General features: G+C 42.7%; 1 protein-coding gene and 1 long non-coding RNA gene across 5 annotated transcripts in view; one reads left to right on the top strand and one right to left on the bottom strand.

Moving 5' to 3' along the window:
- The window catches only part of ESRRG (estrogen related receptor gamma), a 581,699-nt gene that overhangs the window by 4,661 nt on the left and 562,664 nt on the right, over positions 1–14,374 (top strand). Inside the window, exon 1 of one of the 4 annotated variants that reach the window (XM_019639651.1) lies at positions 8,601–8,616. The exons of the other annotated variants lie outside the window; for them this stretch is intronic. The gene's annotated coding sequence lies outside the window, so the exon portion shown is untranslated. Of the gene's footprint in view, positions 1–8,600; positions 8,617–14,374 lie in introns of those variants that run through there. 4 annotated transcript variants of the gene reach the window in all.
- The window catches only part of LOC109381199 (uncharacterized), a 24,461-nt gene continuing 22,581 nt past the window's right edge, over positions 12,495–14,374 (bottom strand). Inside the window, exon 4 of the long non-coding RNA XR_002123660.1 lies at positions 12,495–12,509. This is a non-coding gene — a long non-coding RNA (uncharacterized LOC109381199). The remainder of the gene's footprint in view (positions 12,510–14,374) is intronic.

Here is a 14,374-nt window from a genome sequence, read left to right as displayed (position 1 = left end):
ACCTAGACAGGAGGACCCCACGCTCTCTCCCTCCGTGTGAGTATGATGACATTCCACCACCTAGATGAACCTAGAGAATAAATGGCCTGTGTGTGGAAGGAGGTGAGGGCAGAGAGAGGAGAGGCCTGTGTTTCCAGATGAGCTAGTGAATGGAAGAAGAAATTCCACTCTCCAAGACATCTCCTGTTTTCAAAGAACTCTGGAAAGCTACAGGACAAGGGGTTGTCCTCTGACAGAGTCTTCAGGTTGAGAGCTCTTAGCCCCGAGAAGAGGCAATGTGAGGGAATGATGCAGGAGGGCTGGGCAGAGGCGGCCACCTGTGTCACCTGCGTGTGGGCCTTGTTCTTCCTAGGTGGCCTCAGAGTGTGGTTATAAACCATGGTCACCCTATATGATTGATCAGAGCAGGAACACCTGGTAGACAGCCATGTTTTTCATGGTGCCATGAGGTGCTGTGTCCCCGGGGGTAGGATGAGCAGCTTGAACTGTCCCAGACCCAAAGAGTTGTCTATATGAGCCATTCCCTGGTCATCTGGGGACTAAAATGGCCTGAGAGCCAACTCCAGTTGCCCCTCTCCCTTTCCTTAGCTAGACCTTTGGGGGAAAAATATTGCTGGGTGTGTGTGGGTGGATGAAAGAAAGTGTCACTTTCCCGAAAAGCTGGAGCAATTCCTCTGTATGTCCCCACAGTCGTGGGTCCGTGACCCCAGGGCTCCAGCTGTGGGGTGATTCCTAATCTCCCTTTTCTCCCTTATAGAACCTTTTCTTAGTAAGAAGTGAGAGCTTCGAGGAGCAGAGGACAGCCTCCTTCCAGTATTTCATGTGATCATTCAGTGTACACATATGTGGGTAGAGAGCTGAGGCCTGGAGGCGAATGGAGGGAGGGGATTAAGGAGAACCCAGAGAAGAACTGACTATGTGACAAGGCATTTGTATGAGGCAATGCTTTCCTCCTATATCTCAGCACAGTAACTTCACCCTGCACTCTCCTTTATGTGAAGAAACAGAATTCTCAGCCTATGTGACTATTTTCACCACGTGTTCAGATGTAGATGCTGGCTGAGCGTTTTCAAATTTGGCTGTTGGGTACATAGGCTACCTGCAGGGTCCCCTGTGCACTCTTGTGTCTCACCTGGTTTTGACATAAAATCCTGCCTAAGCCTTTAGTTTCCTCAAGTTCTTGTTCACCTTCAACAGATTGCTTTCAGTTTCTGTATTTCTCAAATTTCCTTACAATAACAGTGCATGATCCAGGTAGGTTTAGCTTCTCTGAGAGAGGATTATTCCCACTGCAATTCTCCAGGTAGTTCTGGCTAAAACCACCTTTGCGTTCACCTAAAGGAGACACATACCTGGGATAAAAGCAAGGGACGTATGTTAAAAACCTGAATTATTCAAACACTTCCTCTTTCTTTTTTGTCCTTTTTGCTTGTTTGGAATAAGCCCGTTCATATTAACATTTAAATCGACATGTCATAAAAGATAAGCATGATTTTTTTTTTTTACGTAGAAATTTTCTTTGAGATTAAAAAGAAATCATAGCATATGTATGGAACATAATTTCAGGAAATCGTATTTTTGAAATTCATTGACAATTAGATTTACTTTCAGAACTTTCCATGTAACTTTGTCATGTTTCTTGACAATTGTCTCCTCTGTTCCAATTGAATCTGCCATCAACTACTTATTAAGTATATATTCAAATGAAAAATTTTGCCAACTTTTAAATGTTTTTAACATTTCTCCTTGGATAACCTAGTTGACAGGAAAGTTTGCAGCTCAGAAAAATGAAGTTTGGAGCACAGAGTATATTCTACTGAACGATTTAAATAATCTCTCTTTTATTGTTAACATTGTAATGCTAACAAAACAAAACAAAACATAACCCCCCCACAAAAAGCCGTTTATTTTCAGGAGAAAGTCTGTCTTCCTTTTTGGGGGTGCTTATTGGATAATTAGTTTTTCTCCAGTGTTCTTTATTTTTTTCTATCAGATATGTCATTGTTTTCTATAAATTTATCTCATATAAATTAAAGAAGTATTCAAATTACTGATTTATGAGAAATCATTTTATATATATATATATATATATATATATATATATATATATTCTCATATGAATCATCAATACTCCATTATTTCTAATGAAGCATTTTAATGTAATTTAGAAGAGAGAAAGTTCCCACATATATTCATTAATCAGTGATGGCCAAATTGGCTAACCGAGTGACAGGAAACCTTTGGAAGTGGAGATATAAAGTCAGAAAAGTTGAAGTGTCTATGGGAAACTGACAGACCAAAAATGCCATTCAAGGGCAAAGGAGACTAATATTAAATGACACAGTGAAATAAAGGCAATAAGGACAGCTCGTCAGCCAGTCACTGATCTCCTAGGTGGAGTATCTCACTCCTTAATATCATTTAGTGATACGTTGTTTGAAATTACTTTGCACGGGGAAGAAGCAGCTTCTTGCTTTTCCTACTTGGATTTCAAGCCAGTACTTTTTTTTTTTTAATGATGTAAAAATTTAGATACCATAAAGTTTGATATTCAAGTCATTTGAAACCCTACAATGTAATGACTTTTTACTACATTCACAATGATGTGCAACCATCACCACTATTTTTCATCCAGAACGTTTGTGTCACCCCAAAAGGAAACCTTGTACCCATGAGGCAGTCACTCCCCATTCTCTTCTCAAACTCTAGCAACCACCACTTTTCCCTCTGTCTCTATGGGTTTGCCTGTCCTGGGTATTTTATTACTGAGATCATGTCACATGTGGCCTTTTGTGCCTGGCTTCTTTCATATTGTCAAGGTCCATCCACGTTGCAGCAGGGTTCTGTACTTCATTTCCCTTCATGTGTGAAGACTATTTGATTTTATGGACTTACCACATTTTGTTTACACTTTTCCATAGGTCAGTATTTGGATTGTTTCTACTTTTTGGCAATTATGAATAATGCTGCTATGAACATCTGTGTACAAGGTTTTGTTTGAGCATATTTTTTTCAGATCTGTTGGATATATATATATATATATATATATATATATATGTAGAGTTGCTGGGTCATATCTTAACTCTATATTTAACTTGTTGAGGAATCCATACTGCTTTTGACAGTGGCTGCACCGTTTTACAGTCCTACCATAAATACCACCTCTTCGCCAGCATGTATTTTACTTTCCACTTTCTTCTTATAGCCATATCTAGTGGGTGTACATGGCATCTCATTGTGGTTTTGAGTTGTACGTTCCTATTGACTAATGATGTTCAGCATCTTCCCATGTCCTTCTTGGCCATTTGGATGTCTTCTTGGGAGAAATGTCTACTCACAGTCTTCCATCTTTGCCCATTTCAAAACTGGTCTATTTGGTCTTTTCACAGTTGCATTGTAAGAGTTCTTTATATGGTCTGAATAGTAGACCCTCGTCAGATACCTGATTTGCAAGTATTTATATTATCTCCCGTGCTCTGGGTGATTTTTCACTTTCTAGATTCAACACAACTCAACTCCCAAAATTAAACCTCCAAAATCTAAAAAAAGACAAGACTCTTCTGTCATGCCCAGACAACAACTTTATCAAGTGCAGGTTATCAGGGAGCATGGAAAGCTTCCACTGTTCTTCATGAAAAGGAAACAGCTGTGGCTATATTGACCTTTTTCTTCGAAGAAGTTCTGAATTATTCAGATAACATGTCCGCTCCAATGAATGAGATCTTTTATCTCAAGTTGACACTAGGTTTGTTGTTTTGTTTTTTTTAATTATCACTATCAAATTCATCTACCAAGAAATTTCAAATAGTCTCCTATGTTTAAATAACATTAAGGACCTTCCTTAAACCAACAACAACCAGGAAAATCAAAGCAGAGGTTGACAGGGTGTTCCTTACTTAGTAGGTCCTGAGACACAGCCACACACACAGGCCTGTGCCATCAGGTGATGTACTTGTTAAGTGACTGGGAGAAAGATCTTGGAGTCAGACCGTAAAGAAACTAAATTATTGCCAAACATGTTAAAAATAAAAAAATTAATTAAAGTAAGACTATAAACACACAGTATTGAATGTAAGGGCTTTTCCTATTCTCTCAAACGAGCTGCTTTTGGGCAGTTTATTTATGAATTAAAAATAACCAAACAGTGGTTTGAACCAGATCCTCATTTTATTTAGTTAGTTAGTTATGGAGTAAGCAGGCTCCTGGTGAACACCGATTTAGACACATTTGATTCTGTCCGTCCGAAGTCTTGGACCAAGTCCCTGCATGTGTCATTTTATGGAGCGTGCTGTTGGGCAAACCACAGGACATTTTCTAAGCGTCCACACGCAGAGTTCTTGCAGGAGCCACATCCATGCATGGCTGTCGGTCCAAACAGGCCAGAAGGGTCCTGAGGGAACCTCAGTCTCCTCATCTTCACCTCCCAGTTATGGTGGGAAAAAACATGGAATGGCACATGTGAAACTCATCAGGCATTTCAAAGTTTCAGTGTGTGTTTCTTTGTTTATGTAGCGCGTACAATGCACCAGGAATTGCTGTAAGATTTAATAATATTAAAAAATTAAGTTCTCCAACAATCGTCTGAGATAGGTGCTATTATGTCCCCCCATTTTACAGGTAAGGAAACTGAAGCACAGAGTTTTTATATAACTTGCCCACGATCATACAGCCGATGATAAATGGCGGAGGTTGATTTTGAACCAGGCAGTCTGGCTCCAGAGCCCATGTTCTTACTCCCACTTTACGCTGCTTAGGTTTAAAAATCTATAGAGCTTTCAGATGAACCTCGCAGCCTCTGTATTAACTGATTCCGTACATATTTATTGAGTACCTATTATGGACCAGACTTCTCACGAGTCATGGAAGGTCTAGGAACGCTGGGGCTGCGTTAGAGCTTTCTCTCATGGCCATACTCAGCGACAGCCTGGCTGTTACTGCCATCTTTTGGAGGCGTCACCAAAATTGGCTTGATTCATTTACTTGTTTACCAGCATGAGCCCTGTAATCAATCGCATGTACTACTGCCAGCCTGAGGCACAGGCAAGGAAAACAGACCACAACCAAAACATTCAGCAGGAAGGCGACGATAAACGCAGAAAAGAAACATGCTGACATGAGTTTAGTTCTGCAAAGTTCTCTTGCTGCTCTCAGGAACCACAGATCCATGAGCCAATGAAACTGGGCGGGTAGTCACAGAATGCTTGAGTTATGGAGCAAGTCTTCAGTTTTTTGGTTTTTGTTTTTAAGAATTTATTTTTATTTTTATTGAGGAGCAATGTGTTTTTCCAGGACCCATCAGCCTCCAAGTCAAGTTGTTGTCTTCCATCTAGTTGTGGAGGGTGCAGCTCCTTGGCCCATGTGGGAATCGAACCGGCAACCTTGGTGTTATAAGCCTGCACTCTAACCACCTGAGCTAACTGGCTACCCCAAGCACTTCAATTTTAAAAGTTCAAAGCCAAGAGGGCAAGAAAAACCAACAGGAAACATGAATATAAATTAATATATAGGCAATACAGTAAAAAATGTCACTAATTGGAAATCTTTCATAATTAGTCTTTTAGGCAGAAGTCTTTCAGTCATAGAGTTTCTTGGGTTTTTTTTAATGCATAAAAAATGAATTATAAGCCATAGCAGATCTGTTCCAAAAGGCGGGCTTCAAAACATGCCTCAAAGTTGGGAAACAGTCCGCTCTATCTCTCGTGTTTTCAAAGGATCTGTGCAGTATGATTGAACAGTGTTCATAGCAGTTACTGAGGCTCCAGGCTCCACAGGAGTCTTCTGAATGGAGCAAGAAGTAAATACACTGAGTACCATACTGTCATTACATGTATTTCTGTTGCATTCTAGTTTTTGAACAATGGTGAATTATTATTAATGAAGATGCTTGATAAGCAAGAACCTTCCTCTTGTAAATATATAGACGGCAATCAAAGCGTTTCCTCAAAGCGCTTACTCTAGAGTGAAGAGGCCATTTTTTGAAAGTCTGGTACCAAGCGGAGGAAACATTTTGATGTGCTATGTGTTTGGCCAATGTCACATACCTCGGCCCTGGCGGTGATCTGGCTAAATACTATGTCCGTGAGTATGAGCCAAATGTTCTGTGGAACAGTTCGCCAGGCTGAGTGACATGGATGAGCACGCAGAATTGGCCCAGCCCTGTTTGGTGGCTTTAAATAATCAGCAGAGACCCTTTCTGGATGGAACACTTGCTGGGACGTAGTTTGTTTCATACTAGAAAATGTTAAAATCACTATGAACTTATTGATTCATTGCACAATGTGTATTGAGCACCTGCTAGGATTCAGGGCACAATTTTATAAATGTTTTCTCTTTATCCAGAGCTATGAGGTGCATGGCTAGGTAGCTAGATAGGTAGGTAGCTAGCTAGGTAGGTTAAGAGATGTATTAGGAATCCCACAGAGAGGAAAGCGAGGTTCAGAGGTTGCTGCCCATGATTATGCAAGTAGTGAGGGTGCAGATCTGGGCAGAAACCAAGCCTCTGATACCACGCTGAGGGCTCCTCTCCAACAGGGTCTTCTGAGAGCGTGTCCCACCAAACACCTATGTCAGAATGACCTGGGATAGTTGTGTAAAATGTAGACTTCTGGGCCCTGCACTAGAAATACTGAATGCCCAACCCTCAGCAGTTTTAAGCTGCCTCAGTAGATTTTTATGCACAGTAAATCTTAAGCATTGCTGGTCTTAATACTACAAATCTGGAAATATTTGGTTAGTTTAATTTGGCACTAAGATAGTTTGAGGGGAAAGGAGAAAATTTATGACTACCAGCAATAAATGTCAGTGTATTACTAATAGTGGACCTCACAAATTGGGATTTAAATACCGTATTTGCCGGCGTATAAGACGACTGGGCGTATAAGACGACCCCCTAACATTTCCACTCAAAATACAGAGTTTGTTATATACTCGCTGTATAAGACTACCCCCTCTTCCGCACACCTTCCACACACCAAATAAAAGGTAAAACAATATCAGATTTGATTTCAACATTTATATTTATATTCAAATGCTTATGACATGCAGGAAAACTGTCACAAGGCTGTATGTAATCAAACATATACATAAATCGTGATTCGCGATTTTGCGCTATCATACTGGGTGTATGGTCGGCTGTGTGTGATTTTGCGAGTGTGGTAAAATCACATAACAGCAAAATCGCATAACAGCCGAGCATACACCCAGCAGCGCTGCTGATGCCTGAACGGTATGTGGAATGAAGTGGGCGGGCATCGGGAGGCCACTATGGCACGGGGCAAGCATTATGGGCAGTCTATCTGAAGTGTACCTGGCGTATAAGACGACCCCCCACTTGGAGGCATATTTTTCAGGGCCAAAAAATCGTCTTATACGCCGGCAAATACGGTAAGAGATTCAAAGGGATCTTCCCACTGCGGGAGGTTGTCCTTGCTTGAAGTATTCTGTGGAACCGTGATGTTTTTATCACATAGCCTTATAAAGCATGTTCAGTGGGACCCTGCTTCCGTGGATATGTGTTGATTCCTCAAATATGTATTGAAGTGTCAAGTACGATGTTAAGCAAGAAAGCAGCACGGATACTGACCCCATGGAACCCAGTCGACTCAGGAAAAGATGTCAATGGGGCTTGGACCCAAAAGCTTCCTTGTTGGAAAGGAAAGGCCTGGGAAATAGTGAATTCAGCGGGTTTCTTCAGATACAAGTAGATTTCAGAGACTTCTACTTACCTAACAGGTGCTGTGAATATCTGAGAGAAGATCATTGTTTGTTTGATTATAATTATTTCCGGACTTATCTCAGCATCCTTCATAGAAAGAACAACTCCTAGCTTAGAGCCCTGTGGAACACCTTTTGGGTCACACTGTTTTACACATTCCAGTGAAATCCTCAGTCCCCTGTAAGGCCCAACCCTCTGGCACTGGTATAGATACAGGGCATATTATGCAAATGGAGTCCCACCGGGTACTTCTGCTCTGATACCTTGGTCAGCGCAGAGATACGTGATGGGCAGGCTTTCGCCAAAGGTCTAGTGTCCAGTGATAGAGATCAGCATCGGGCTGTCTTCAGGGGCTGGACGGGGTGTGAATTTGAACATGGAGTGGACCCTTGGATGTGTCTCTTGTCTCTCAGCTGGGGAAGTGGTGAAGGCAGAAGAATTTGTCAGGATGCTCCCAGCATTCTGAGGCCATCTTGGACGTTTGGTGTGGGAAGAGTAGCACTGATGGGGGTCCCCATGCCGGCCTCCCTACATGGAGGGGTGCATATTACCTGAAGGACACCCAGGTCATTTGCTGACAAATACCTCCCGTCTATGCATGGCCTGTGTTTCTCAGGAAAGTTGTTGGGAAAAGGGAAATGCAGGCATTTTCAGTGGGTTATCTAAGTTCCAGCCGGTCCCAGGCCTTTTCTTTGTTCTTCGTCTTTTCTTCAGGCAGTACCTATATCTAAATGGAACAAAGTGACTTGGCAACGGCTCAGATAACTGAGAGTGGCTTGTTCACCTGATGGATAGATTTAAATAGTTTGGTTGTTGACATTTATCAAAGTTCCCAGAGAACTGCCACATCACCACCTCGATCCGTGTACGTGGAGAGTTCTTCAGGAAGCCTCTTCAGAACGGTTTGTTTTTCTTAGTTATCATAATATTTAAAGATATGTTGCTTATTGTTCTTCAAGTACCTGCTTTATGCACAAGCAGGTCTTACCACCCATGCTTCCTCGTGGGTATACAAAGTAACGTAAAGAAATGTGGTCGTATGCCAATAATTCAGGTAGCCACCCCCTGGATATATAAATACTTGAGACAAACTGCCCTGTCCTCCACTTTCCAGAGTCACCTGAATGAATGCATGTTCACCTCTGCGTTGTTCGTGAGGCGATCTCAAATCTCTACGTGTTGGTCTATTCAGTTCAAAACCTAAAATCAATTGACTCTAGTCACTTTGAACAAGAGGCGTTAACTGCAGTTGCTTCTTCAGGGAGCTTACAACTTGGGCTTGGAGGTGGACAGAAAGTGCAGGTACATCCTGGTATATTGCTATAACACAAACAAACACCTGATAAGCGCTAACTGCACAGGTGATAAGCACTGTGTGTGTGTGTGTGTGTGTGTGTTGGGGGGGGAGGTGGGTTCAAAGAATTTAACCTGGACAGGAGGAATTAGACAAGGCTGAATCCAGGAGACTGCTGTGAGATTGGTCTTTAAAAATGGGTAGAGGCGGGCCGGCTGAGTGGCTCAGTTGATTAAGAGTTAGCTTAAGAGCATGAGCTCTGAGCCACAGGGCCACCAGTTCGATTCCCACATGGGACAGTGACTCTGTGCCTGAGCTGAACTGCTACTGAGCTGCCAACAGGTGGCAGGATGGCTCAGCTGGTGAGAGCACATGCTCTTAACAAGACAGCCTGTTCGATGGTGGGCTACGCCCCCCCCCACAACTAAGACTGAACTCGGCACCTTGAGCTGAGCTGCCACCCGGATGGCTCAGGGGATTGAGTGTGCGCTCTTAACAAGAAGGCTGCTGGTTTGACTCCTGCAAGGGACGGTGGCTACGCCCACCTTCAACTAAGACTGAACACAGCACCTTGAATCTAGAGGCCACGAGCTGCTGTTGGGCAGCCAGATGGCGACTGGCGCCCTCCGCAGCTAAGATTGAAGAACAACAACTTGGCTGTTCCCCTCCCCCAATTCCCCAATTTTAAAAAACAAAAAATGGGTAGAGGTGGAGTTGGTGAAGAGAAAGGAGAAGAAATAGGCTTGGGGCTTTGTATATGAAAGCAAGAATGTGAATGAAGACACAAAGCTGGGAAAACTTGAGGTCTGTTTAGGACCCAGTAGAAATATATTTAGGGTGGAGGAACTGGGGGAACCAACAGGGAAGTAGGTAGGACCTAACGTTATCGAGGGCTCTTTAGATGTGATGTACTGTTAGGTGTACCACCCATCCATTTTTGCTGTTTATCCTTGCAACAAGCAAGGGAGATTACGTTGGAGGCCGCTGTTCATCATGATTTGTGAACCATTTCCATAAACCATAATGTCTTTGCTAGGAAGTGACTGCCAAGGGGATACCACACTTCCCAGGCCCCTTGGCATCTAGTTGGGGCCAAACAATTATTCTCTACTGTGAAAAGTGCATGTAACTTCCAGGCTAAGCTAGTTAGGAGGTGTGTGTGTGCTTTCCACCATGGGCCTTGCAGGGAAAAGTCTGTCCCGCTCAGCATGCAGCTGGACCTCCCCGGAACGAGAAACAGATTTGTGTTAAGCTACCGAGATGTGGGAATGGATCTTTGTAGCAGCCAGAGGTACCTTCATTAACACGGAGAGCATCCGAGGCTTATATAACACAGGCTCATAGACATGACGTCTTCAAAATCACATAACGAAGGAGTGAGGCCAGGGTCCAAATCCAGGTCTGTCTTCAGAGTGATTCTTTTTAACACTGTATTCCCCTAGCTTTAACGACTATCTGTAGGCTGAAAGGTATCGATTCTTCATTGTCTGTCCAGACCTCTTTTTGGAGGTTTAGACTGGTGTGCACACTTGCCAACCGGATCTCCCTACTTGAAAGTCTGTATTATTCAGGGCATAAAAGAAACTCTTTTAAATCAGACTCCAACCTACAATGGGTTACATAAGTCAAGTTTTAGTTTGTTGTTGTTTCTCTGGAGTAAGTGGTCTGAGGGAAGCGCCAGGCCTGGCTGGTGTGCGTCCCTGACCCTTGGTTCCTTCCGTCTGGTTTACTTGCCTTCCCCTAAGGTGTGGTCTCAAGTGCACAGTGAAAGCTAACCCAACTTTTGGCTGTCTGAGAAGAAACCCAGGACCAGCAATTTCCCTTTAAGCCAATGACACAGAGGTTGCTTACTTGGGGTCCTATTCCATTGCCAAGGACTTAGTCATATGGACATAGGAAGGCCGGACAGTGTGGTCACACACAGGTGGTTATGTGGTCACCTGAGAGAGGAGGGGGACTTTGCAGGACAGCCATCATTCTGGTACAAACAAATGCTTCCAGATATGAAACCTCAGTGGGTTTCGGAACGCATTCGGCCACCTACCCACACTGACTTCTTAGCTTCTAGTCCTTACCTGAGTTCATGACCACTCCCCCCACAGATGTCCAGAGACTTTTTTCTTTTACCTTACTCTCCATTGCCCATCATTTTCATCTCTTCAGCATCTTTTGAGACAGCCCACTCCATTTAACCCCCCAACACTGCCGCGGTGTGTGCCTCCATCGTCCCTCATGTAGTGTTGGAGGGTGGCCTCCTCACTGGTCACCCTGCCTGCAGTTTCAACCTATCAAGGACATCCTTGACACTACCATGAGAGTGATTTTTCTAAAATGCAAATCTGATGATCATTTTACTCCCTTTTTATAACCCTTCAGTGAGTTCCTATGGCAAAAGTCCAAATGGCTGTCAGAGCACAAAAGGCTCTCTGTGGTTCAGTCCCTGAGTCTCTCTGGTCCCATTTGTGACACTTTATATTCCCCGCCCCCAAACAGATCACACCCCCAGCGTCAGTGGTACTGAGCTATGTCACAGCGTTTCATTTCTTTGTGTCTCTGCTTGTATGTTCCTTCTGCCTAATGAACGATTATATATTCTTCAAGACCCAACACAGCGGACACCTCTTCTGTGACATTATCCCAGTGCTTCTCCCGGCAGAGTTCATGACTCTTGTTATGTTTCATTTATTCCACGGATTTTATTGAATATCTGTCCCTTGTAGGCATTGCGTTAAGCGCTGGATGTGATGAGCACATGTATGTATGGCACCTGCCCTTCTGATGCTGACAGTCGAATGGCAGAGTTGGACATTCATCAAATATTCCCACAAACAAATGTAAAATTACAACTGTGATAAATACTATGAAGAAGAAAGGACACAAGACTTAGCCCAGAGTAGGAGAATTTGACCTCATCAGAGAGTACAGGGGAGACTTTCAGAAGGCAAGTATGCTTAAGCTGAAATGTAAAAGATGAATTAACCAGGTAAGAAGAATGAATTGTAGGCAGAGGTAACCATGTGAACAAAAACCTTACGTTAGGAGGGAACTGGGGGTGTCAGGGGAGGAAAATGTTTTCCTTGATACTCTTAGGGTTTCTGAATGGGTCTGACAATTAAATTGACAAAGACAGATTGACAGGACAAAATCACCCAGATTGATTTCATGTACGTTTTATGTGACATGGGGACCTTCATAAGGAAATGAAGGCCCAAAGAAATGGATAAACCTGGGTGTTTTCATGCTAGTTTTGATGAAGGGTGGAAAGACATGGAGAGAGATGATAGGGAAAGAGGACGAGCTAAGCGTCGCAAACTGTGGGGAAACAAGCAAGGTGTGTTCATTGGGATTCTTCTTGGTGGTCTTCCATCTTCAACTGAAGGATGTTCCTTTCCTCTGGGTGTAGAGAAGGTACCTCGTCATGAGGATCGCATGATTGCTTCAAGGGAGGAGAGTGGGGGAAGGTCAGAGAGACCTTTCTGCTGTTTTCTCAGACTCCTTCAGCTTAAAATAGCATAGGGAATAGAATAGAGTCAATGGAATTGTAATAGATGTATATGACGTCAGAGGGGCAATAGATTGGGGGAGGGGTTTCTCACTTTGTGAGGGGTGAAATGTGTAACTATTACATTGTTTTGTACGCCTGACACTAATAATAATAAAATATATATATATATATATTTAGTATGGCAAGGTGCGTATTTGAGATAATGTGTCCTGAACCCCATCAGGATATATGCAGGGACTGAGTAAAGACCAGGTTCAGCGAGGGCGTGGGTCGGGGAGTGAGGCGCAGGATGCGACAGGAGAGAGAAGGAGGGACTAGACTCCGGAGAACCTCGTGACCCATGTTAAGGATGGTTTTCTTTATTCCAAGAGGAATGGAAAGCCCTTACAATGAGACAGAGAATATAGGATCAGGCCTTTTTTTTGAAGGAACTCGTCCTGGTTACTATGAGTTTGAAGGTTAGCTGAGTGGCTGATGCTACGCTTGTTAGTTTAGTGTTGTGATACTGGATATTAAATCATTAACGTTAGGACTAGATACGGTAGATGAGGGAGAAGGAGGCATTAAGGATGGTCCCCGTGTTCCTGCAGGGATGATAATAAGTCATGGAGATAAGGAACACTAGGAGAAAATGAGTTTGGAGAGACTTTGAATGTGAAGTACCTTGGGGATATGTCCAGTCATTTTTCTGTATATTAAGCATGCTTCTGTTACTTCACATACACTGTGTTATAATTGCTTTTGTGTGTGTTTCTCTTTATTGGGCGGTGATCTTCTCAAAGGAATGGATCAGCATTAATTAATTATCCTTAATCATATTCATTTTTGTATCCCTAGTACCTATGACTGTAATTTGTCCATAATAATTGTCCAGTGAATGTTTGTGAATGAATGATCTAACTGACCCCAAAGCCCACACAATTTCTCCCATACTAATAAGGGCAAGAAAACACTGGAAAGGCAAGTTGGGGCACAACTGTAGAGTGTTTTGAATCCTTGGCCAAGAAGTTACGTTATGACACAAAATGTAATTAAAACCTTAAGCTTACATTTACTGTCCAATCTGACCTTTGTTTCAAATAATGCTTCTGTGATTTTTAAAACCATATAATGTTTACTCAAGGGACATTCTCTCCTAAGTAAATCAAATCCAGCTAAGCTACAAGAAAAGCACAGAAATCATACTCTAAAAAGGAACTATGCCTTTATATTGCAGGATTAAATGAAATTAGGATGAATCTACGGGAAAGGGGTTGGCAGATACAAAGCAAATGAGACCAGGCCTATTTTTTGTCACTTTCTTTTTGTCTTGTATTGGAAGTTAACATTCAATCATTAGGGCCGATCTAGAGAGGGGTTCAGACATTTACATGGTCCGCTGCTGGGTTGTTTTCACAGCATGGATGTGAAGGGATTCATGTTAAATGGCTACCACTGTTTCTTGGAGTCAGAGTGAGAGAGCGAGATTTTTTAATCTGTTGAATTTTAGTCCTAACCACATAAGCAGCTCCTATCTGTAGTGAAACAAACCTAAGTCTATAAATGCCCCATGATGCGATTGGGATGTGGGGCCCTTAAAACTGGCTTGTGCAAGACCTGGTGTGAGTTTAGTTTGTGCTCAGTAATGAATGGTGCTCTTTCAGTTTTATTAACCCAAACGGGGATAAGAATTTCTTCTACTTTAATCCTGAAATTAGATAGATCATCCATTATTTTTTTATTAAAAATCTGTACTTATAAGGCCCCAGGCCTATCTGACCTCCACATGGAGCATGTAGATAATTGAGGCCAAAACGTGTGTTTTTCTCTCTCTCTCTCTCTCTCTCTCTCTCTCTCTCTCTCTCTCTCTCTCTCTCTCTCT

The sequence above is a fragment of the Hipposideros armiger genome, unplaced genomic scaffold, assembly GCF_001890085.2.
Source record: "Hipposideros armiger isolate ML-2016 unplaced genomic scaffold, ASM189008v1 scaffold_45, whole genome shotgun sequence".
In the NCBI taxonomy this organism is placed as follows: domain Eukaryota; kingdom Metazoa; phylum Chordata; class Mammalia; order Chiroptera; family Hipposideridae; genus Hipposideros; species Hipposideros armiger.
The sequence above is the reverse complement of the archived record's forward strand: the minus strand, read 5'-3'. Positions and strand labels throughout refer to the sequence as shown.